This window comes from Leptonychotes weddellii, chromosome 3 (assembly GCF_054177405.1).
Source record: "Leptonychotes weddellii isolate Sample4059 chromosome 3, ASM5417740v2, whole genome shotgun sequence".
Taxonomy (NCBI): Eukaryota; Metazoa; Chordata; class Mammalia; order Carnivora; family Phocidae; genus Leptonychotes; species Leptonychotes weddellii.
Genome location: NC_138371.1, coordinates 125,631,167 through 125,657,465, shown reverse-complemented (window position 1 = coordinate 125,657,465; position 26,299 = coordinate 125,631,167). Strand labels below are relative to the sequence as shown.

Sequence of the window (26,299 nt, the reverse complement as noted above, 5' to 3'; positions counted from 1 at the left end):
TAACTAGTGCCGAATTCAAAAACGAGGCCTACAATTTATTTAATTTTCTCTCCAGATGATTAAAGCAGTGGATGATTTGGGGGCACTAGATTTGGTGACTACCTGTGTAGTCCACAGGAATTTTAAAGAGGAATATTTGCCCATTTTAACCTTGAATGGTATTAGTGGACTTCTAAGTGCTCTTTTATATTCCAGTAATTAAGTTTTTGTATTTCATCTTTGGGCAAGCTGGACATCTGAACTTTCCTAATTTACACAGTCTGATGTCCAGGTGTTACTCTACCGTGTTAGAACTTTTTGGTCTTTTTCCTACCTCAGACTTTAGGACTTCATATTAATTAGATCTTTTAGAAGATACGATGATACTGTCAAATTGAGGCTTCATTCTTTAATAAGATAAATGTGAATGATTATAAGTTTCAGGATATATTATCCCTGAAAGCTATGTTAAATATATACTCATAAGTAGTTTTCCAGTCCCTAGGAATAATGTTATTTGTGGCAAAAAGAGCCTTGTCCTAGATGTTTCCCATGGCATTAAGATGGTTTTCTCTTAGTTTCTTTGATGCCAAGGGTAGGATTTGATTCCAGGAAGTTCTTATCATCTACAGTGGGTAGAACGTGAACTTTGGTGTCTTTGGCAAGTTTTCATTTTTCCTTGGTGGATTCCTTCTGTGACTCCAGGTATCTTGATAATGGGAGACCGGTTTATTTGTTCTCTAATTGCCCAGATTTCTTTCAACTGGTAAACATCATACTTCTTCAGCAAAAGGAACTCTTCTAGCAGAGCCTTCATGGATGATCTCTGTCACACATGCAGCACCTGCAGTTTGGAAGGCAGTGGTGAACGGAGCCACGCACTATATCTAGAAGACACAAGGATGAGAGAGCCACCTGATCTTGTCATTTATAAACTTTAAGATTTATTCTGGTGTACTCTTGGTCTGGAAATGGAAAGGCTCAAATAATGAAATAATTTTTTCAGATTGGAGTTTTACATGGCCATGCAAATATTCCTTTCTATTCAGAAGACTGAAATAGAGGCAGTATGAGAGACTCCTTTCTTTTAAAAGCAGCTCTCTGTTTCACTTAAAAGATTTGTGGGATTGAAAATCACCTTAATGAAGCAGGCAACCCCCCCCTTTTTTTTAAGTATTATAGGAGATCCCAAAAACTTCTGGAACTGTTTTTTGTTGCCTGACACTGAAAAGAACTAGTAAATAAAAGGTGAATTTCTTAATTATTCCCAAATTACTTTTAGTATTAGGATACAGTCTTTAACTTCTCTTTTTCTGGTCTTGAGCCTTAATTCTTATTTGTCAAATCAACAAAGATTCCAGTATGGAGTAGGAGAGACATCTTTTGAGATCAAAGTAGCTTGGGCAGTCTTCTAAAATAGTAAATACCTGTTAAATTTGAGGTATTGTTCTGCATTAAAGGCATACTAAAGTTTGAATGATACTGAAATGAGAAAGTATTTTATAGAGCAAAGGCAATATTAGAATAAGCCTCTACATGTGAAGAAGTGTTGCAAAATAGTTATCCAAATGGAAGGAGTTAACAAAATGTTTCTATTTTTCTCTTTGGTATCTATTAACTGGTCAGTCAAAAGCTATTAAAGAAGTTTTTAAAAGTTACCTGATGCTGCCAGTTTGTTTTATTTGGTATACTTTTTAGGAATAGAAATTCTAGAGTTAAGCATCTAAATGTTTTAGGGATCTTGAAGGTCTTAGGAACCACATTTACTAAGTTTATAACCTGGCCTTTAGTCTTTCTTTCCATGAGACCTGTTTTTTTTTTTCTCATTAATTATAAATTTTTGTATAGTACTTAAAAGTTTAAAAGATCAATTTGAACTAAAATTTCTGTAGGGAGCTCTGAATTCCCATGAATGATTACAGCTTTTTATGCTTGATTTATTGTTGTTAAATACAAATAAGACCGTCTTTACAAACACATAAATTAAAAAATACCCACCATTTTAGAACTCAGGGGAAATGAAAGTGAAATTTGCTTGGAAATTAAGTTGAACTCTTTGAACCATAGTACCAACCAGTTTATGGCCTGTGCGATTATTAGCCTTTTGTTTCAGCTTTAAAGATGAAAAGTGATTTAATCTCTTAACTTCATGCTTTGATTAAATTTTAGCTCTGTTCCTTAAAGTGTGCAAAAGAAATGTAAGTGCATTTCCATTCACCTCATGCCACTAAAAGCTATTTTAAAGTGAAACTTTTTGTATATTAATGTGAACTGATTTGTTTATTTAAACTTTTATTTTGATACATTTTCCTTTCAGATTTTTTTATATTTCGTGTCACTATGCAATCCTATATTTTTCAGTGTTTATTTTATGATTATTAGTATAAGCTAATTTTTTTCCTAGAATGACTAATTGTGTAATATTTGTATTATGTGATCATTTGAAAACTAATAAATATTTTCTCCATGAAAAAAATGCACTTACTGATAAATGGCTTATTTTTGTTTCAGGAGTAGACAATGAAAACAACAGTATTTTTAAGTGTATTTTAATTTTATGTGTCTTCCTCTAAGTATTTCTGAATATATATCCTATTCTTGTGTAAATCTTTTTTGAAAAAAATTTTCCAAAAACTATTAAATTAAAATGATTCTTCATTGGGTCATCCAGTGCCAAAGGTATGAAATAGGTGATCTATTTAGTCTTTTTTTTTTCCATTTTCCTGATTAGCTTCATCTTTGTTTCCAGAAGTGGGTTTTTGTTTTTTTTTTTTTCTTTAGATGCTGTTTTGGTGTGTCCATTTTGCAAACCATTAAAACTCTTGAAATATTGTAAATATCAGGAATAACATGGTCAAATCTTTTAAAGTGAGACTGATCAAAATATAACCCCTTACAAAATAGCATATAAAAGACAAATCCTTGACCCAGAAAAAGAACATTTGGAAATATTGGCTGATTGGAGAACTACCCAATTCACAAGAGCTGTTAACAGGAGAAGAAAGATGTTTTATATTTAATGTTCTGTTTGAACAGATAATCATAGAAGGAGAAATCTTGAGAGTCTCTTGCTTTTAACCTTATCAAGACAACATGGAAAAGGATAAAACTTGGTTTTTATGATTCTTTATAGTTACATAAACTTTAAAACTGAAGCCACTGGAACAATTTACCTTTTCTATGCAGAGTCTGCTAGAAGCAAGAGGGGTTTCTCTTTGATTTGAAGAAAACATATATAAGAAGTGGACTCCAAAAATTAAAAACATGGTGATGGGGTCCTAGACAAGAAATAAAAGTTGAATTAATGACAACTTGTGGATTAAAATGAAACTGTTTGGCTCCCCAAAGAAATTATACTCTGAAAAAATAAAAAAGGAAATTATGATTTAGAATAGTTACTGTGTTTGGGGGGTAGAAGGAAGCTAAAATTCTTGGCTTAATTACTCTGGTAAGTTTGGAAAAGGAGTTAAGATTCTGTGGATAAAATTTTGTTTTTAGAATTAAAGCCATTAAAAGATTCACAGACATATTTCAATAGAAGGCTGTATTTTTTACTTGAATACAAAAAATTTATAAGCCTTAACTATATATGCAAAAGAGTGGGTTGTGTGAGGGGTTAAATAAAAATTCTGTACCAGAAACTTCAAACATACTGTAAAAATAATGGTGAAATGAGAGTTTTAAATACTTTAATTTTTATCACGTGGACTCTTCCCTACACTGTGTTCAAAATAAAAACATGACAGAATGTTAAACATGGCTTACCTTTATATCTTTGAGGTATAAGAACATAGGCTTATTGTTTCACCATCATTCATTGGATTAACTATAATAATAAAATTTTGTTTTTGTTCTTTAGTGAGGAGACAAAATAGCTTTTGTTTAAAAAAAGTAAATGTCACATAAGCAGTGTGTCTGACAAAGTACTGACCTTACAGTTTGTTGTTTACGAGCTCAGATCTTATTCTTACTTTACTTTGCTATATTGAAACAATTGAGCAAAATGTCCTAAGCAATTGCTTGCTTTTTATTCGGGTATTTTTATTTGCCATTAAGAAGATTGCCTAAAATGTGAAAGATTTTTGTTTTCAAAAATAAGCACATAGGTGCTCTAAAATTCTTTTCCACTAGTATCCTCTAAGGTAATTAGATTACTGCAGTAAAAATGTTAGGGAACTTCAAAGTATGCTTCGGAGTTTTCAGGAATTATGATCAAAGGGATCTCTACTCAAGAGGTAAGGTATGGCATAGGTAGAAAAATGTTAAATGTGTTCAATGTAATGTCTGATGGTAAAGTCAACTTACAACAGATATCCTTGGATTTTCAGACAGGTGTAGAATTAGGAAAATAATTTTTCTTAAAAATCTCTCCCAGAAAAAAGGATGAACCACAGATGTGTTTTTGTAGTACTTTGGAGTGCATTTAGATACATACATCCACAGACATTGTACCTCTGGTGTACTTAGCCTCCTATATTTCAGGGCATCTTTTACCTGTGCTCTCTTAGTGTTTATCATCCATTTTTAATTTAGTATTTCTTAAGCTCTGAGCACTATTAAAATATTATACTTTGTATGGAAAGTTGAGTACATATTCCATGAGATTATTGCCTGGCTTCATTTTGCCTGTTTTACTTACATGATATCTAGAACCTAGAAAACAGTTGTACTGAATAATTTTTATCTTGGTTTGAGAAATTAATTTGAGTTTTAAAAGCATTCATTTATGCTGTAACTTAGGGGAATTTGTTATATAAGGCTTAAAAAATAATGTTGGGTAGTATATAAAATCATTTAGAGAAAAAAGTTACGCTGTTATTCTCTGAGGAATATTAAGTAGGTTCACAGAGTGGAGTGTTAGCATATACTATTTAGTATATCTAGAATCAAAGGAAAATGCGATATTCAATACAAATGATTTAGAAAAATGATTTAGGTTTTTTTTTCCCCCTAGAAATATTAGTATGGTTTATTCAATAGATGGTAACATAGAAACCACAATAATCTTCCATCCTATCTTTTAATTCTTATTATAAGAACACTAGCTTGTGGACATTTGGTGTTTAATTAAAATAGTTGGCTGTGTCTGTTCTACTTTCACCTTTACGGTGGAGCAAATGATAATGATGATATGTGAACTAGAGCGAGAACTCGCTACTTGATGAGATAGATGATTTCATGTCCAGGATGCCTTCATGGTGAGAAGTGGATCCAGGATTTGCTTCCATGTCGTATTTTATTTGAAAATTACCATAGACATTATCTAGTTGAGCACCCTCATTTTATATACAAAGGAATGAATATCCAGGAATATCTCCTGTATTTCTGATACCACACAGTGGATCCACAATTGTAGGACCCAACTCTCTTGACTGCAAGCTCAGAGATCTGTACTCTGCTGCCTCCTATGTTGTTCCTAGTTCTGGAGGACATAAAGCAAGTCTGATTTCCTTCAACTATGACGGCCTCCAGATGTTTTAAGATGGCTGTAATACTGTATTAATTTCAAGCCCGTTCTGTTGTTGCTTTTATTTTTAAATAGATTAAGCACCTCCATCTTACTGCCCTTATTCCTGCAACATAGTTTTGGAATCCTTAAAGGTTTTTTTAGATCTTCCCTGAACATGCTTCGGTTCATCGTTGTTCTTAATGTGTGACAGCTCAGTACAGGTTTGTTCAGCCTCTTCGGCCCTAGAGTACTCATGTCACTTTGTTTATCCGTACAGATACAGTAAAGTGTTTGATTTTATGCACAGAATGTTCCATAGTGATCTGCAGAATAATTTGCACCTAAAAATTAGTCTAGTAGTCTTTATGTACAGGCAAATGTGTACAGTTCAGGGGGAAAGAAAAAACATCTAATACCCAAGACCTTGAGAAGTCATAATTTAAGAAGTACGGTCTTCCATTTTTTTGCTTGCTTAGTTCTGACTCAGATTACTATCCATTCCATTTTAAATGACTTGTATAATGTGAAATGTTATTTTTCAGGTTGTCCTTGCTAATTTAAGGGTAACCAGGCCCGTTGGAGCTAAACTGTTGACACGTGACTGATAATGAGAAGAAAATCAACTTGTGTTTAGTAACATAATTAGAAACAAAAAGCTGCTTCAGTGGAAAGGTTTGGGATCTATCCCAAACAGCAGAAGATGGTGAAGTAGCCGCCCTGGAAATCTGAGAATGTGGCCTTAGTTCTAATGAAGGCATAGTCTTATGTTGCCTCTTGAAATATAGTGTGGATACTCTGCTAGAGCAATGTTTTAGCATAACAGCATTTTAAACTACCAATTAAATATTTAGCTTTTTCTCACTTAAAATTTTAAGTTGAGCTCCTGTAAGGCACAAGGTATTGTTTAATGGTTGCATGTACCTTGCAGGGTATACGTTTACCTTTGAGAAATACTCGTTTGAAATTGGGTGTATTATCCTACCTGAGTTAGAATTCTGGGGCAAATGAGGGAGAAAAGAACACACCCATGCCTGCTCTGTGCAGCTTTGGCCAGCTGGCCTTAATTTAATCCAACTGACCTGTGAGAAAGGTGATTATTTTTTTTTTTTCGGTTTATGCACAAAGATGCTGAAGCCCAGAGGCTTCAAAATCTGCTGGAGGGCACATAATCAGTAAGCAACAGAGATGGCATTTGAAAGATCTGTCAAAATAGAAATAATTCTGTTGCACCATTGATTGCCAAACATCTTTACCAGAAAGAATGCATATTCTCAGGAACATTTTTTTATAGAACATCAGTGTTTAAAGTAGATAAAAGGGATATTTTACTTAGTATGCATTTTTAAATCGACTCTTTTTAAAAAAGTAATTTTAGTTTTACAGGAAAATTGACAAGAAAGTACAGAGACCTCACACCCCACCAACCATATACCCAGTTTTCCCTCCCATAGTTTTCCTTATTAACCTCTTGCTTCTGTGTGGCACATTTGTTGCAATTAATGAACTAATATTGATAGACATCATTAGGGTTTACTCTTGTGTCATACAGTTCTTTGGATTTTGCTAAACATTTTTGTATCAATGTTAATGAGAGATACTGATCTATAATTTTCCTTTCTTGTAATGGCTTTGTCTGATTTTGATACTAGATTTGCCTCAGAATGAATGAGGAATTGTTCCCTTTGTTCCTACTTTCTGAAAGAGATTGCAGAAAGTTGGTAACATTTTGTTAAATATTTGGTAGAATTCATCAGCGAAGCCATCTGGGCTTGGTGTTTTCTCTTTGTGAAAGTTATTAATTATTGATTCAGTTTCTTTAATACAGATAATCTTATTCAGTTTGTTTCTTCTTGAGTAAGTTTTGGCAGATTGTATCTTTTAGGGAATTGGTTCATTTCATCTAAGTTTTCAAATTTGTGGTGATAGAGTTGTTAATAATACTCCTTAATAGCCTTTTAATGTCCAAGGGACTGGCTGTAATGACCCCTCTTTCATTTGTAATATTAATTGTCCCTTCTTTCCTTTTCATTGTCAGCCTGGCCAGAGGTTTATCAATTTTATTGATAAAATAGCCAGATTTTGGTTTTGTTTTTTCTCTATTTTACAGTTTTCAGTTTCATTGATTTCTGCTCTAATTTTTATTTCTTCTATTTGCCTTAGGTTTATATTGGTCTTCTTTCTAAGCATTTTTTGTACTATCCCAGTATTTTGATAAGTTGTATTTTCATCTTGTAGTTTGAAATATCTTAAAATTTCTCTTGAGAATTTTTTTTTTTTACACCAATGTGTTATTTGGAAGTAAGTTTTTTAATCTCCAAGTATTTTGGGATGTCCATCTACCTGTAAATACTCGTTATTCGTCACTGACTTTAATTCTGCTGTGGTTTGAGAGCATACTTAGTGTTATTTCTATTCTTTTAAATTTTTTATGATGTGTTTTATGGCCCTTAATCATGGTGAGTGTTTTCGTGTGAGCTTAAGAAGGCATATTTTGTTGTTGGATGAAGTATTCTTTAGGTGTCACTTAGGTCCAGTTGATTGGTGCTGTTCAGTTCAACTGTGTCTTTATTGATATTCTACTTGCTGGATCTGTCAATTACTGATAGGGATAGAACAGTGTTGAAGTCGTCTTTAAGTATAATAGTAGATTGATTAATCAGTTTCTTATTTTAGTTCTGTCAGTTTTTGCCTCATATATTTTGATGTGCTATTGTTAGGCCAGTGTGTATTAATAAGGCTTGTTATGTCTTCACGGAGAATTGATCCTTTCATTACATAATGACTCTCTTTATCCTTGGTGACTTTTTCTTGTTCTGAAGTCTGCACTTCCTGAAATTAAGCTATTCTAGCTTTATTTTGATTAGTGTTATCATGGTGTAATTTCTTTATCCTTTTACTTTTAATCTACATATATCTATATATTTGAAGTGGGTCTTGTTTTTTTATCCACTTGGTAGTCTTTGTCTTTTAATTGATTTATTTCAGCTATTTACATTTAAAGCAATTATTGATAGAGTTGGATTAATGTGTTGTTTGTAACTTTTCATTGCCTTTGTTCTTTTAAAATTTATTTTGCCTTCCCCTTCTTTATTTTTTCTGATCTTGAGTATTGAATATAATTCTATTTTCTCTATTGCCATACTTCTAAAAATTTTTTTAATTATTGCCTCAGAGTTTGCTGTATACATTTATAACTAATCTACCTTCAAATAATACATACCACTTCAGGGGTAGTGCAGGTACCTTATAATAGAATCTTTCTGCTTTTTCTCTCCCATGCCTTATAACATTGCTGTCCTTTATTTCACTTTTCCATAAGCTATAATCAACCAAAATATTGTTGCTTTCATTTTGAACAAACTATGTTAATATCAATTTAGAGTTTTAAAAAGAAAAGATTTTGTTTTGCCTTTTGAAATTACTTCTCTGATGCTCTTTCAAAAGGAAATTGTGTAGACCCGTGATCTATATAATCTTTCTTTTCTTTGGAGAACTTATTTTAGCATTTCTTTCAAGGCAGGTCTGCTGGTAACAAAGTCCGTCCATTTTTATGTGAGAAAATGTCTTTCTCTAATTTTGAAGGATACCTTTGCTGTATACAGAATTCTAGATTGGTAGATTTTTTTTTCTTTCAACACTTTATTCATTCTGTCTTCTTGTTTGTATGATTTTTGAAGAAATATCTGATGTAATTCTTATGCTTATCCTCTATAGGTCAGGTTTCTTCTCCCTACTCCTACCTCTGGCTTCTTTCAAGATTTTTCCTTTGTCTTTGATTTTCTACAGTGTGAATGTCATATGCCTTAGTGTGGATATTTTGGATTTATCCTGTGTCATATTCTCTGAGCTTCCTGGATCTGTGCTCTAGGGTCTGTTATAAATTTTGGAAAATTCTCAACCATTATTTTTTCAAGTATTTCTTTAGTTCCTTTCTCTTCTCCTCCTGGTGTTCCTATTGTGCATATGTTACCTCTTTTTAAATTGTCCCATAGTTTTTGGATGTTCCTTTTTTCCCCTCTTTTTTCAGTTTAGGAAGTTTCTGTTGACATGTCTTTTAGCTCACTGATTCTTAGGCTCTGTGCAGTCTACTTATGAGCCCATGAAGTGCATTCTTCATTTCTGACTTTGATTTTGAGTCCTAACATTTCTTTTTGATTCTTTCTTAGAGTTATATTACCCATCCGTTTTTGCATGTTATCCCCTTTTTCCATTAGAGCTTTTAGTGTTTTCGTAGTTACTTGAAATTATTGGTCTAGTAGTTCAAACATATCTGCCATATCTGAATCTGGTTTTGTTGCTTGTTTTGTGTATTCAGATTTTGTGTATTTTTTTTTTTAATCTTTTAGGGTATCTTATCATTTTTTGTTAAATGCCAGACATGCTGTATTGGTAAAGGAACTTAGGCAAATAGGTCTGTAGTGAGGTTTTATGTTGATCTGGTTAGGTGTTAGTCTGTTTACTATTTGTTCTACCTGTATGTGTCAGAGGATGAAATTACCTCTAATGTGCTTTTTTTGGACCAATCTGTATTCTTGGGATTCCTTAGAGACTTCTTTATAAATAGAATCTTAGTTTTGCCATTCTTTCAGTAATTCCCTGTTGATGTTAGTGGGTAAGGTATGGGGTTAGGGGAAGTGCTTTGTGGTCCTGTCATTAGGTCTCAGTCTTTCAGTGGACTCTGCTGTTGGCTTTCACCTTCACAAGTGCCCCCGTTTCCCCATATGAGACATGAAGGGTAGAAAGGGCCTGATTTGGAAACTTCCCTTTCTCCATTCTGTTAGGCTTTGGTAAAATAATATTCCTTGCGGGCAGCCCTTTGTTAAGGAGAATGATATGCTCTGGGTATATTTCAAAATGGTTACTTTTCCTTCTCCTGCTTCCAGAAGTAGAGGAGATTTTTCTCTGTTCTTTACCCTGCAAACCTGATGGGGCTTCTGGAGATAAAATTCATGGAAATGTAAGAGGCCCCATAAGGTTGATTTCCTAGGAGTTTTTAATCTCTCAAGCGTATGTGCTCTCTGTCTAGCAGTTAGTCAATTTCTTTTACGTTTTTCTACCCAGCTGGCTCCAGTGGTGGTTTCTCCTAGTAAGCTGCTGATATTTGTATTTGCCTGGTTCTTCAGTTTTGGAGCTGGAGGTTGGTCCTGTAACCTTGGTTCTCTGATGGATCCAAGAGGAGGTGTTGATTTTCAGTTTAGTTTTTTTCTTGTTGTGTGCTCAGAAGTGACAGCTTTTACTTGTTGGACTGGAAACTGGAAGTCACTGAGCATTTTTAAATATTCGAATTTGCCTTCAATTTGGTTTGTGTCCTTACACAAGTAATGGAGATTTCTAAGCCATTATAGTTATTTAATTTGGTTCATTTAATCCTATTGATCATCCACCTACTAAATTGCATGCATCTCCTAAACATTGGTGATAATTAAGATGCTTCTGCCCTTGTACACCTCTTTTCAAAGTCTTTTGCTCTTTTTGTTGTCCTCTAGATCCTGGATGTATCTCTTGTATCTTGTCAAGGACTTTGTGGCTTTAGTACTTTCTCTTTTTATGAGAAAATCTCCCTCTCTATTGGATCCTTAATGTATCTGGTTATGTAGTCTTATATTAAGAAAAGGAACTTTGATTCTTTCCCCACCCTCTAACTTCTGCAGTCTCTGTTCACTCTTACTGTCTACTCATAATGTTACAGTTTCTCAAATTTTATTTACTTTTCAATCTATTCCAATCTGGCTTTTGCATCTGATACCACTAGGACTGCTCTTGTCAAAGTCACCCAGGTCCTCGCTGTTGCCAAATCCACTGGACACTTACCTGTGCCTTTTTATTTGATCTTTTAACAGAATTCAGTGTAGTTGAACACTTCTACCTTCTGAAATGCCCTTTTCTTGACTTCCATAACAGCATATGCTTTTGGTTTTCCTCCGTGCCTTTACTTTATAGTTGCTGTTGCTGGTCTTAACTCTTTCATCCAACTATGGAAAGTAGTTCAGTGCTCAGCCCTTGAGCTTTTCCTTTAACCTCTTCTCCCTTTACACTTAGATTATTTATTTATTTAAGTAATCTCTACACCCAACATGGGGCTTGAACTCAACCCCAAGATGAAGAGTTGCATGCTCTTCTGACTGAGCCAGCAAGGTGTCTCTACACTTAGATGATCTTATCCCTTATCATGGCTTAATACTTCTGTTAACTCTGCCCCAATTTTTATCTCTCTCTGTCCCCAGCCCTTCCTCAAAGCTCCAGTCTTGATATTCACTTGGATAATTAAAAAAAGTAAAATGTTCAATCCTGAACTATTTTTATTTTTCTCTTAGTCTTCCATATCTCAATGGAGCACCACTGTTGATCTCATTATGTGAAAAACCATGGAGCAATCTCTTCCTCATCTCCCATATACAGTATCTTCATTATTCGTTAGTTCAATTGTTTGCTTTTGGACTTTTTAACATTACTTATAGCAGTTTTTTAAATTTATTTTTTTTTTATTTTAAGTAAATGCTTTGCTGCACGTGGGGCTCAAACTCACAACCCTGCAATCAAGAGTCACATGCTCTACTGGCGGAGCTAGCCAAGCGCCCCTATTTTTTTTTAAAGATTTTATTTATTTATTTGAGAGAGAGAGTGAGAGAGAGAGCACATGAGAGGGGGGAGAGTCAGAGGGAGAAGCAGATTCCCTGCTGAGCAGGGAGCCCGATGCGGGACTCGATCCTGGGACTCCAGGATCATGACCTGAGCTGAAGGCAGTCGCCCAACCAACTGAGCCACCCAGGCCCCCTAAGCGCCCCTATTTATAGCAGTTTTAAGTTTATAGAAAAATTGACCAAATGGTACAGAGTTTCTATCTTGATTCCCCCTTCCTCTTTTCCGACTGGTTCTTCAGTTTTGGAGCTGGAGGTGCCAACATCTTGGCATTTATTTTGTACATTTGTTGCAGCAGAACCAGTTTTGATACAGTAAGGTCCACAATTTACATTAGGATTCACTTACTGCATCATACCATTCTTTGGGTTTTGCTAAATGCATAATGTCCCATATCCATTCTTAGGGTATCTTACAGAAGAGTCACTGTCCTTAAAAATCCTTTTTGCTCCACCCTTTCATCCTTCACTATTCCAATCCCTGGCAATTACTGATCTTTTCCTGTGTTGTTAGTTTTGCCTTCTCCAAAATGTCATGTATTTGGAATCGTACAGTATGTAGTCTTTTACAGTGGCTTCTTTCATGTTGCAATATGCAGTTAATGTTCCTCCTTGTCTTTTTGTGACTCCATAGCATATTTCTTTTTATCACTGTCTAGATCTACCACAGTTTATTCACCTATTGAAGTACATCTTAGTTGCTTCCAATTTTTGGCACTTAGGGATAAAGTGCTGTAAACATTCATGTGCAAAGTTTTTTGTGGACATATATTTTCAGCTCATTTGGAAAAATATCTAGTAGTGTGATTGTTGAATCTTATGGTAAGCCTATGCTTAGCTTTGTGAGAAACCACCAAACTGTCTTCCACAGTGGCTGAACCATTTTGCATTCTCACCAGCAGTAAATGAGAGTTCCTGTTGCTCCACATCCTCACTGGTGTTTTGTGTTGGTGTTTTGGATTGTAGCTACTCTAATAGGTGTATGGTGGTATTGCTGTTTTAACTTGCAGTTCCCTGGTACTATGACATCAAGCATCCTTTCATAAGCTTCTTGTCCATTTGTGTATCATCTTTGGCAAGGTACCTGTTTAGATCTTTTGCCCATTTAAAAAAATCAGTTTTTCTTATTATTGTGTTCTAAGAATCCTTTATGTATTTTAGATACCAGTCCTTGACCAGGTAAGTGTTTTGCACATATCTTCTCCTAGTCTGTGGCTTGTCTTCAGTCTCTTAACAGTGTCACTTGCAAAGCAGCAGTTTTAAATTTTAATGAAATCTACTTCATCAATTTTTTCTTTGGTGGATCATGCTTTTGGTGCTGTATCTAAAAACTTACTGCCAAATCCATGGTTGCCTAGATCTTCTGTGTTGTCTTGTGGAGGTTTTACAGTTTTGAGTTTTATATTTAGATCCATGATCAGTTTTGAGTTAACTTTTTTGAATAAACATTTTTTTTTTTGCATGGGATGTCTGGTTGTTTTAATACCATTTTTAAAAAAAGGCTGTATTTTCTCCTTTGAATTGCTTTTGCTCCTTTTTCATAGCTCAGACTTACCTCCTAAATCTCTCTCAAACTTGTCCACATCTTACCATTTTCATCTATCAACCTCCCCTCCAAGCTGCCATCCCCTCTTGCCTGAACAGTAGCACTTACTGGTCTTCTCACTTTATCTCTTGACCCCTGCATTCTTCACAGAATATGACTTACTACAATTTTTTTTTAAGATTTATTTATTTGACACATAGAGAGCACAAGCAGGGGGGGAGGGGAGAGGGAGAGGGAGAGGGAGAAGCAGGCTCCCAACAGAGCAAGAAGCCAGATGCGGGGCTCCATCCCAGGACCCTGAGATCATGACATGAGTCAAAGGCAGACGCTTAACCGACTGAGCCACCCAGGTGCCCCTGACTTATTACAATTTTAAGGCATAAATAAGATCATGTCTGTTTTCTGCTTAATGCTACTTGCTTCCTTTTATAAAAACAATAAAATCCAAATTCTTTATCATGGCCTATTAGGCCTTAAATGATCTTGCCCTGACTTTTCCTCAGTTTTACCCTTGCTTCTACTCTCCAGACAACCTTGGGCTTATTTAGTCTCTGAATTATTTAAATTATTTTTTCCCTACCTTAGGGGATTCATAATCATGGAATGCCTCTTTTCCCGCTTTTAGGTCTGAGCTTAGATGTTTTCAGCAGTGCCTTCTCTAGTTAGTATATTGTAATCATCCAGTTCTAGATCTTGCCTTTCATTCTCTGTTCTGATTTCTTCCTAGTATTTTTCTCAACTTAAAAGCATATATTGTTTGTTCATTGCCTGTCTCCCTGCCACCAGAGATCATGGTTGTCTTATTTATATTGTTTTTAGCACCTGGCACAATAGTTGCCTCATAGTAAGCACTGAACATGTATTTTAATGGAGGAGACGTGGGCCCGGCCTTTGAAATGCCCAGATCTAGCGAGGGAGATCCACACATAGGCAGATGAATTGCAGTGCCATGGTAGTGCTATCGGAGAGCTGTAGTCCCAGAAAATAAGAGATGAAAGGTTAAAAAAGAAATCTCTGAAATTCTCACTAGTGTGAACTAGTGATTACAAAAGTCAGTTTATGAGGTCTTATTGCCGAGGCTTCTTAGCCATTAATTTATATATTATTTGCTAATGTGGGGGTCAATATAACTCTCGTCCTAGCAATCCCAGACTTAGGATCTTCAGTGTCGGGAGAACCCATCATGCTGTAGGGACAGTGTCTGTGCAAAGGCGTGGTCTCCAGCCCAACAAGAGGCCCGACAGCATACTGATTTGCTTTTGAATACCCAGTGCTGCCGGTTACCTGGGGCAGATCACTTCACTTCCCTGGGCCTTAGTTTCCCCATCTGTGAAGGAGCTAACAAACTTAGAACGTTGTTTTGAGGATAAAATGGGCGAATATATATATAGCACCTTTACTATGTGCCCTGTCCTGCAATAAAGGAAAGTGTTTCCGTTACCCTATAAAGGCCTCATTTAAGTAAAATTTTATTACTTTAGGATATACTTACACTGAGTAACATGCAGCTCTCTCCACAGGCCCCTCACTTCCTACTTTACAGAGAAAAGACTTCATTCTCCCGATGGCAGACCTAAATCGTGCCTTTGTAGCACTCCTTTCTTCTCTCCTGTGCACGCCATCATACCACCTCTGCTTTCTTAGATGTCCTAACATTTTATTCTCTCCTTTCTTTTCATCTTTACCTTCTTCTTTCACCTAATTCCTTCTCTATAAACATGTTAAAGTCTCTCCAATTAAAAAAAAAAAGGTAACTGTCGCTACTGCCTTCTCCCTCATCTCCGTACCCAAACTCAAACAGAAACTTACAACATTCTCTCCATTTATTTCTTCCAGCACCGCTCCCTCCACGGCCCACTCTGGTTTTGTTTCTACGTCCTAATAAGGTCATCGAAATAATACTGTTGAGGTTATCAGTGACCTCGTCACCGAATCAAATGGACAGTGCTCTTTCAGCCGCATTCAACACGATTGATGTTGTTCTCTTCACATTTTTGGTTCCGTGGGTCTTTACTTCTGATTTCCTTGTAGCTTTTAGGTGGTTCTTAGTCTCATTTGCAGACTCTTCTCATTCTACCGAGGTTTTATTTTATATGTTGGGATTTCTAAGGTTGAATCCTTGGTCATGATGTCAGTTCATTGTGCATCTGGGTCCATAGTGCAGATTCGTACCTTTGTAATGAGGATTCAAGTTTAATAACATGGGTCCAACTTGGCATCTCTTAATGTGTGCTCCAAGAGCGCTTGAAACATATTTTATGAATTTATGATCTTCCCCCCCCACCCTTAAATCTGGGCTTCCTTTACCATTCCTCATTTTAGTGAATATTACCCCAGTCCATCATCCAGTCTTGTTTATTTTTGTGTCTAAAATATCTCAACAACTTGTTTCTCTGTTTTCACTACCCCGGCTCAGTCCATTATTTCCTGACTTGAGCTATGACAGTTCTTATTGGTTTCCTTGTATAGACCCTTGTGTGCTAATCGAATTCAGTCTCCACAATGCAGCCAGAGTGATGTTTCTCAAGACACAAATTTAATGATATTCCTTTAATTAAAACACTCAGTTGGCTTCCTATTGCTCTTAAGATCCACAGGAAGGATTGAGACAAAAATCATTAATAGTACAATTTATGAAACCCCGAAAGACCAAGTCCCTATTTTTCTCTCCATTTGCACCTTTGGCCCAATGGTGTTTTTTTCTCTCTCATCCTGCATGGTCTCAGCTCAGTGGTCATTTCCTTACCGCAGGAACACCTCCTCTGATGTTCTTCAGGAGGTTAGATCAGCATCCTTTTGCTCTCACAGTGCCATGAACATGCTATCTCATTGCCTATAGTCATGGTTTTACATTTGTGTGTGCCATTTCTCCCTCTGCCTAAAAGGCCCCAAGAGGCCAAGGATCATGTTTACTTTTATCATTTGCCAGTGCTTAGCACAGTAACTGGCTTATAGCCATCATTTCAGTGATTCTTACGATGACGATTTTATTTTTCTTCTACTAAGGAATAAAAAAGTAAATAAGCCAGTGCAAAAGAAGCTCGCAATATTGAAAGAATTTTCTATAAAAGCTGAATTAGCTCGAACTCTGTAACATTTTCTCCCAGCCCCCTGCCTTTCTATGATTGTAAAAGAAATGTTATTTAAGAAAAAAATTCTGGAGTCTATTTCTAGATCCTGATACTTGGTGAAAATAATTGACACTTAATAATGGTTCCACTATTCAGGCCTTCCAAAACAGAAACATTAGATTTGTTTCTAACTTTGCAGATAAATATTCAAGTTAGTTTTGATTTGGCTTCTAAGTGTAGGTTTGATGACTTTCTGAACTCTCAAGTGATTCTGACTTGTGATCGTATCTGGGAAGGGATACTTAGTGATAATTTTAGTTTAAGAACACAAGAATTTTTAAATTTAGGGTGAGGTGTAGTGAATCATTGCTTGTTTGCTTGTCTAGCTCTTCATTAATTTATCCTTTCTTTTTTTCTCATGCTTTTGTTTTTTATAGGAAGATTACCCACTGTCAGCATTTCTGTTTTCATTCCTCACTTCAGGACATTCTCTGCACCATTCCTATAGGGGGTTGAAAAGGTCATTTCCATAACAGGTTAAATTTTTGCCTTGACTCAGTTTATTTTTCATTTTAGAGAAGTTTAGCATGAAAAGGCTCAGTTTGCCATTTAACGCTGGATGTTTCTCAAAGGAAAGTTTCAAAAATGTATCAAAAAAACCTTTGTAATTTTAGGGCCTGTTTTGCTAGGTTCTGAATAATAAACACTCCTGGCAGCCTGGCATTTGGTAGTTGGAATAAACTAATCACTTCAGCCTTTTGCAATCACTTAAAATACTCATTAACTGTGAGTCATTGTTTTGAAATAATGTACATTGTAGCTCTTTTTGTTTTTCTTGCCTGAATTGCCTGACATTCCTTAGAACAGCTTTGTGGCACCTCTGAGCTTAGTGTACATTTTTATTCTCAAAATTGGGTGTTCCAAAGTATATTGCTGGACAACAAACTATCCCCATCCAGTCAGATTGGTAGGACATGTCATTTTGTAGGGCTCAAGAGTCCACTGAGGCATAGCACTTCTTGCTGAGGTACTGATGAGAAGTTTATTATGATAAGTTTATTTGGAGAAAATGTATATGTTGTTTGAATTAACAGGGAACTAATTATCTCTGGCATCTTAAAAACATATAAACATGTTCCTTTGCTAAATGATAGAACTGCATTTCTTTATTTTCCTAATTAAATTTGTAGTAGTCCTTTGAAAGCAGGTAAGAACCTTCATATTTATTGAACAGTTAGAAGTCAGTTACTATTATCACACGGACTAAAATATGTCTGTATAAAAGAGCTTATTAAATACTTCCTAAAATTTGTAAAGTTTTAATTATGAAGACTCAGTAATTTTTTCCCAAGTTAATTTTTATTCAAACGTTTTAAGTATGTAGTCTTTTTTTTTTTTTTTTCCAGGTTGGTGGCATTCTTTATGTTTTCTAACAAGCCTTTTCTTGACGGAAAATGTGACTTAATAATCATGAACTCTTACGTTTTTCAGTGTTGTATTTGGAAAGTCATTAAGAACAATCTTGTAGTGGCTATCAGATTTTTAAAAATAATTAGCAGCTTCACTTCCACTTTTCATATAAACCAGAGCCTTGGTATTTTAGCTGCAAAATTCGGTACGTTGAGAACGAAAACCAGTAGTCACCTTCTAGAAGTCAGCTTTATCCCCTGAACTCTTTGTGCTGGTGGTGGATATAGGACAGTCTGAATGAAGACCCACTTAAGGCATATTTTCTCATTAAGTAGTCTAAATTCCAAACCTTTGTTTAAATGTATTAATTCACCTTCCTGCAGTGTAGGTTCTCAATAGGTCAATATGGCCAATATCAATATGGGCAAATTTAGATTGCCTTTTTCACCGAGTTCACTAAAAATGTCAGGTTACCTGTAATGGAGAAGAGGTTATTCTAAAAGATTCATCACCTCTTCTACATTCTTGGAAATGTAATTTTGACATGAAGGTTCCACAAGGAAAGAAGATATTTATATGCACATTCTAACCTTATAATTTTTCAGTGGAAAATTGAGTACTGTTTATTGGCTATGCTTTGGGGCATTATCTTATTTTCTATTTAATTTTGGCTTCTTGATAGGAAACGGACTAAATTTGTTACATAAATTATTTTTTTTTATTGTTCACTTCAATAAATCTTAAGTCTTTTTTAAGTTCACCCCTAATATAAGTACATATTTTGAGTGTGCAGCTATGAGAGGTTTTTTTTTTAAGATTACTCTCAACATTTCAGTACAAATTACAAAATGATGAAGATGTTCTAAAACATCCATCTTTAAAATTTCTTTGTCATAGGAAGTACCCCAGAAAAGCAGTCAATCTCTCATGAACTGTTAATAACATTCCCTTTACATTGAATGTACAGGTTCAGTGGGTTTGTGTTGAAGGTTCTGCTTTGTCATTATAGAAAAGGTCAGCAAATTTTGAATGTCTTTCTGTAAAAGAAAAGTCCATGGCCCATCTTTTAAATGTAACAACTCCTAAGTTCTTTACAATAGACAACTAGAGAACTGTAGAGGGGAAAATAATTTTTAACTGCTCCCTATCTCATTAAGTATCCAAGGATTCTTCTATTTTAAACACTTAAAAAAAAAAAAAGGAATTAACTACATTGATGATATCCTGGAACATTTACTGCATACTTCTTATTTCAACTTCTTTGCCACAGTAGCTTACTGGTGACTGAATGACTGGCTAAGTGATTTTCCCCTAAGTTGCTGTCTCTCTAAATTTATCTGAGAATTCCTTTCCTAGGTAGAGCCCCTGTTCCATTAGAAATTACACAGAATTTATTAAAGAAGAAATTTGCTGTTGAGATTTCATGTTCTCCAGTAAAACTTCTCTTGAATTCTTTACATATACACACAAAATGTTTATTTTATTTTGGAAATAGAATCTAGCAAGGACCATAGGCAGAGACATGTAGGATATGTGTCTTCTTTTATCTTCTACCCAACCTTTCCTACTATATAATTTGCTCTAATACTTCTCTCTTCATATATTAAGCAATTTTCCCTATAATTCTTTCTACAATATTTACTGGTTAAGGATTGCATTTTAATTTGTCACTATGTTGTTTTTTTAAAAAAAGTCATTTATCCATTTTTACTGTGGGAGGAATAGCAAAATTCGGTACGTTAAGTCTTTGCCATGTAATATAACTTTATTTGTTAGTACTATGTAGTGGGTATTGTAAAACATTGAAAGAACTGGATTGAGTATTGCATGGTTTTAAACAGGTCTTTAAGAAATACAGATGTTTGTCTTTATGTTCTGGATGTTTAAGTTTTAGATGTCTTGTTAATAGTGATGGCTTCATATTCTCATAAATTATCAGCACAATATTTAGGACTGATTGTTGGTTTTGATAGTGGACACAAATCTATATTTCATAATAAATTCTTGGTGGTTTTGCAGGTTTTTTCCTCATAGATAGGATTAGCACGACCGACTGATGTGGTTAATAGGGTGTTCATGCTAGGAAAAAAGTGTTCAACTCTACCATTTTCCTTTTATGTGCTTATGTTTACATTATTAATACCCTAATTCTGCATTCCTTTGCAGGAATATTTCAAAGACTTTTTCCCATTTGGTGTGGGTTATTTTGGTTAAAATAACTCATTTAATCAGATGCCCATAAACTGCCCTAGAATTTAAAACATGGAAAATAACAAGAAAGTGGCTACTGAAATTCTTATACCTTTGTGGCATTGCCTCTGAGGAAGCCTTAACTGGAACACACCTTGAACACTAGCAGATGGAGACCATCTGACCCAGGGATAGACTAAGTATACAGTATCAGTTTGCATGTTAAATATCAGCAGAGTGCAGCATCTTTCTCAACTTCTCAAGATTAAAGAACTTCTTTGAAATATTTTTTTTTTTCCTGCACCAAATAGATTGTCTTTTACACCCTATTTTTAAATTTACTGGTTTAGAGTATGGTTAAAAATGTTTTTTCTTTCTTTCATAGTCCTTGAAAATTAAAGTAATTTGCATGCTATTTAAAATTCCAGCCTTATGTAACAGTTCACAATTTTACCATCACCTTAATTCCCTCAAATTTTTTATTTCCAAGGGTATCGAACTTTCTGAATTAAACCACCATACAATCTTTGATAAATATTAAGGCAAAGTTTGATTAAAGTAATAACCTACATCCATGATAGTTTGATAGCTAAATACTATAATTAGGACTGTATAAATAAGGTAAGCAATCTGTTTTTAACTTTGCCCTTTTTTGAGGGATGAGACAATTTGTTTATTAGAAATACTCTTTGTGAATTAACATATAATTTGTTTACCTCTACTTTGAAGCAGCCTGTTAGTTTTCTTCTTGGGACTTTTAACTTCTTTTTTCATTGAAACTTTTGAATATGCAGACATATTCTTGGCATTTATTTAATTTGTAGCCATTTAAAGAAAATAATAGCATTAAGCTGGAAAATACTTTAAAATGCTCAGGTTTGGATAGATAAAGGAATAATGTTCCCACACATTTTAAGTTTGAAAATTTAATGATTACTTTCTGTTATTTGATGTGTCTTAGAAATTGTGAGGACTAATAATTTCTTCTGGGAAATTTTCTAACTTACGCTCACTGTTAATTTTTCTCCAACTTTTACTAATATTTTAGAGGAAATAATTTAATTCTTTTTTTAAAATTCTTGTTTTTAACAGTGATGTTACATTGCTATCCTATATTTTAGATGTAATGGTCATAGATAAGTACACACTGTGTAAGAAAATAAACATCATTTCGTGAAATGGGCTGTAGCACAGGATGAATAAAGAAGTTTTGAAAATTAGCTTCCATTTCAGTTGTTACCTCTGATGATTAAAAGGGATGTGTGTATGTGTGTGTGTATTTTATACATGTACACACACATAATCTGGATCAAATTGTATTTATATATTATACGTATACATGTATTTGTGTGTACCCACAAAATGTGCACACACATTTGTATATATGTGTATAAACACTTTGTTGATCCCTGACCAGAGGGTACGTGGTAGATCAGGCAGCTGTAATTCTAGATTGCTTTTTTAAAATTGGTGGTGTGTTCTAGAGCTAAGGGATCAGGAGGTAGCAGGCGGAGGAGGGGGTGACTAATGACTGGGTAGGTCTGGGGAGGTGACTGCTACCCCTTTCTTCATTTTAGTAGTAAATCAACATGTCTTATGTTTGCCTTTGAGAAGCTCCTGTTGTTAACTGTGTTGTTCTTTCCAGAAATAGGAGGGAGAAGGAAGGGGAATTATAGAGACAAAATTTGACTTTTAAAATCCTATCTTTGAGAGGAGAAATTTCAAGTGCGTGGATTTCATCTTTTCTACTTAGTGGATTTTTGATGGGGTGTTTTTAAAGTTCCCCTTTGTACATTTGGCTACATCTACCAAACATAAGTCCAAACATTAGTCAAATAGTATTTCACTTGCAATATTAATTTTTCTCATATAAGTAAGGAAGAATGTTTCATTACTGCCATAGTGCAGTCACTGGGTGTGTTTTGAAGATGGCCTAGGTGTGATTTAATGTGTTGGGATGTCCTGGGTTTTTCTGTCGACTGGCTACCATATAGCTAGTTTCCATTCGCTGTGATCAGGTACCATTTGGAGCCCAAATCCAAGTCTTTAGGAACTTTTATTAAGAGACTAAGGCTATTAAGAGAGGTTTTTTTTTTGGTTTTTGTTCTTTTTTTAAAGTAGAGTCATCAGAATTAAGAGAGAGGGCACTCATAGTGCAGAGAAAATGGGAAGATGGGGTGCCCCTCATTCAGCATCAATTTCTAGTACCCTCAGATTCCCAAGCACACTAATGATGTTCAACAAAAAAACTTTTTTTTTTTAAAGATTTTATTTATTTATTAGAGAGAGAGAGAGACAGCGAGAGAGGGAACACAAACAAGGGGAGTGGGAGAGGGAGAAGCAGGCTTCCCGCTGAGCAGGGAGCCCAATGTGGGGCTCGATCCCAGGACCCTGGGATCACGACCCGAGCCGAAGGCAGACACTTAACGACTGAGCCACCCAGGCACCCCTCAACAAGAAAACTTTTAATAATGTGGATGCTGATGTTCTGCAGGCAAAGTAACGCATTACTCTAGGGTTAACACAGCTAGCTAAAACAATTTAGAAACCACTTTCTGGAAATGGGATTAAGTTTATATTAAAATCAACTTCACTTTCGATTTCAGCCATTACTCTCAAAGCAGTATAGAGGGCTACATGAAAAGTGTTTATCTACTCTCAGAAATAGTATACATTGAAGTGTAGGGTTTTATTCATATTGATATCCTTATGTTTCCCCTCTGTGAAGTTATTGCTTATTTGAAGTGAAGAGGTTTTGTTTGTTTAAGATTTTCAAGATTTTATTTTGTTTTTTGGGTTTTTTTTTTTTTTTCTTTTTTTGGATCAAACCATTTTATTGAGGAACTTCAGAGAAAAGTTGAAGGGGAGGAAGACAATGAGATCAACATTCTCGGCCTGCCTGAAATCTTTCTAGCGTCACAGTTGCCAAAGCTATTTTAAAATTTTTTAATAGATTTATAACTAGTATATATTGCATAGTACTGCTGTTACCTCTGTTCCAAATTCACCCAGTAGTATCTACCTTCCTAACCCAGCTCTGGGCAGCCATGATTAAATTCTTAATTGTTCTTTCAGACATTATATATATTCAAGCAATTCGAATTTATATTCTTATTTTTTCACTTTGTTTTATGCAAAAAGTAGCACACCATACACACTATTTTGTCCCTTCCTTTTTTCATACAGTAAATAGACTATTTCCTCATTCTTTTTTTTAACAATTGCATAATTCTGCATTATATGGATAGACCATATTTTACTTACCCAGTCTCTAATTAGTGTATATTTAAGTTGTTGTTTTTTGCTAATACTGTGATGAGTAACCTTGTGCATATGTCATTTCCTATCTGTGTAAGTTTATTCATAAGTTAAATTCCCAAGAGTAGACTTGCAGTGTCAAAGAGTATTTGTAATTTTGAGGAATATTGTCACATTGCCATACATGAGGTTTGTACCAATTTATGCTCCCACTAGCGACGAATGAGAGTACTGTTTCCCTACTGGCTTGTCATTAGAGTATGCTATTGAATTTCTGGATTTTTGTCCATCTGCTAGGTGAAAATTGTATCTCAGAGTAGTGTTTATTTGCATATTTCTTATGAGTAACTTTAAGCTTTTCATATTGATTTTTATTTCCATGTACTACCAGTTCATATTTTTTGCCCATTTCTATTGAGTTTTTATTGTTGCTGTTGTTAGGCTTTTGTGATAAGAGGGAGTGGCCAGTATTTTTCCCAGTTTGATATTTGTTTTTCAATTTTGTGTGTGTGTGTGTGTGCGTGCGTATTGCCATGTGGAGGTTTTTTATTTATATGGGATCAAATTCATCAGAGTTTCCTTTTATGACTAAAATTTTGAGTCAGAAAGACCTCTCTACTACTCAAAAGGTATAAAGAAGTTATATTTTCTTTAGCTATTGGTTTCATTTTTTTTCTATATGAATCTTCCACCTCTTTGGAGTACATTTTTTGGTTCACTGAGTGGATCCGACTTTACCTTTCTGCAGGTAGCTCCTGTTGTTCTGACAGCATTTAATCAATATATTTTCTCCAGATGATCAGAGCATACTCAGAATGGGTTTAATTAGAATATCCTTTAATGTTTTGAATCTGAGGGTGATAAATGAAAAAATGAGTAATAGAGAAGGTAACATTTTATATTTTTAGTTCCCTTCTGAGTTACCAAACTTTTAATTATCTATAGGTACCCACAAGTTGAAAGGAACTCTTCCCAAACTTTTCTACTATATTTGCTAGAGTTTAGTGTAGGTTATCGTCTGGGTTTATCTATCAAAACTTCATCGTGAAACCATTTCTACTACTTTCTCTAGAATTTAGGGGGGAAAAAAAGACATTTATGGTTGGTAGCATTTATTTTTTAATCAATCAAATACTACATAGAATCCCAGATTTTTGGTTGTTGACTGGTTCCTGATTGTTGAAAAATAAAAAGTGTGTGTGTGTACATTTTTGTATGCTGTCATTTAAATGGGTAGGTTTTCTTAGATTGTCATATTGAGCACTATGTATGTCAATTATGTGCTAGATGTTAGAGATCAGGAAATACACATAGCTCCTGATCCTAGGTACTAGTTGGCAAACTATTTTTAATTGGTGTCTGAGGTTGTTCATGCATACTTATGTAACTAGTTTTCTGAATTCTCCTCCCCAAAAGACTTTAAGTAGTTAACTTGCGAGCAAACTTAGAAGGTGGAAGAGATATGATATTCTACTATGGTTCATTATAGCACTGACTGGTATTGCTTATGGTGACTTATAGTTGGATATGTCTCCTCTGTTAGCTATTAGGATTTCCAGTGGTTTATGCAAATTCTGAATAATAATAAAAGAACCACAAGGTTTTATAAGCTGATTTCTATTCTAGTCCACATTATTTCAGGAGTGCTTTCTATTGTTAAATATTTCACTCTATTTTGTTAGGGTACTTTCTTCCTAATCTGTTTATCTTCATATTTTCAAGTATGAAAACCTGTTTCTAATACCAAAAAAAGTCACAGATATTTGTGATTTTTGTATATGGTAACTAAGAAAAGACATGACAAAAACCTATCATTTCTTGCAGTGAGATTGGAGTTGATACTGTACTGATCACAAAAAGCATCTACATACATTTGAAAAAGTATATAGGTTCATGTTTGAAGATACAGGGTCCAGGCAATCCTTATTTATCAGTCACATATTAGATCCTATACACCAAGTCATTTTAACAAAGCAAAATGGTGTGAGAAAGGCAGTCTCTTCGGGCGCCTGGGTGGCTCAGTTGGTTAAGCGACTGCCTTCGGCTCAGGTCATGATCCTGGAGTCCCTGGATGGAGTCCTGCATCGGGCTTCCTGCTCGGCAGGGAGTCTGCTTCTCCCTCTGACCCTCCCCCCTCTCATGTGCTTTCTCTCTCATTCTCTCTCTCTCTCGCTCTCAAATAAATAAAATCTTTAAAAAAAAAAAAAGAAAGGCAGTCTCTTCTCTCATGTAGGAGCTGACTTGATAGGGGAGACAGCCATTACAGAACATTTCAGACGTATTAGGAGAGGAGAGGTAGGGGATCATGGTGTGATGGGTCACAGCTAAACCTAACCTGGTCTGGAGGAGCAGGGAAGACCAGCCTGATGAGGTGACTTTTAATCTTTGAAGAGGATCCATGAGACAGAATGGAGGCAAGAAAATCAAGTAGGAGGCAATTTCAGGACGTAGGCAAGAGCTAATGTGGGTCTGAACTAGGGCAGAGGCTTTAGAGATAGGAATGAAGATACTGATTTAAGATAGACTTAGGAATTCCTGTCTCGTTAATTGATGGATGTGGGTGTAGGCAAGGGATAAATTAAGAATAACTTGTTTTTCTAGGTGGAAAGTGATTCTGTTTCACAGAATGGGAAATACAGGAGGAACAGGTTTTCAGAGGGAAGACTAAATCACTTTTAATCATAGTGAGTTTGAAACAAATATCCAAGTAGAGATGGCCAGTGAGCAGTCACATTTGAGCCTGAAGACTAGGATACAA

At 35.1% G+C, this 26,299-nt stretch overlaps 1 long non-coding RNA gene across 1 annotated transcript in view; it reads left to right on the top strand.

Annotated features, from left to right (window-relative positions):
* Positions 1 to 26,299, top strand: part of LOC115941929 (uncharacterized) — a 39,605-nt gene extending 13,306 nt beyond the window's left edge. Inside the window, exon 2 of the long non-coding RNA XR_004076590.2 lies at positions 732 to 26,299. This is a non-coding gene — a long non-coding RNA (uncharacterized LOC115941929). The remainder of the gene's footprint in view (positions 1 to 731) is intronic.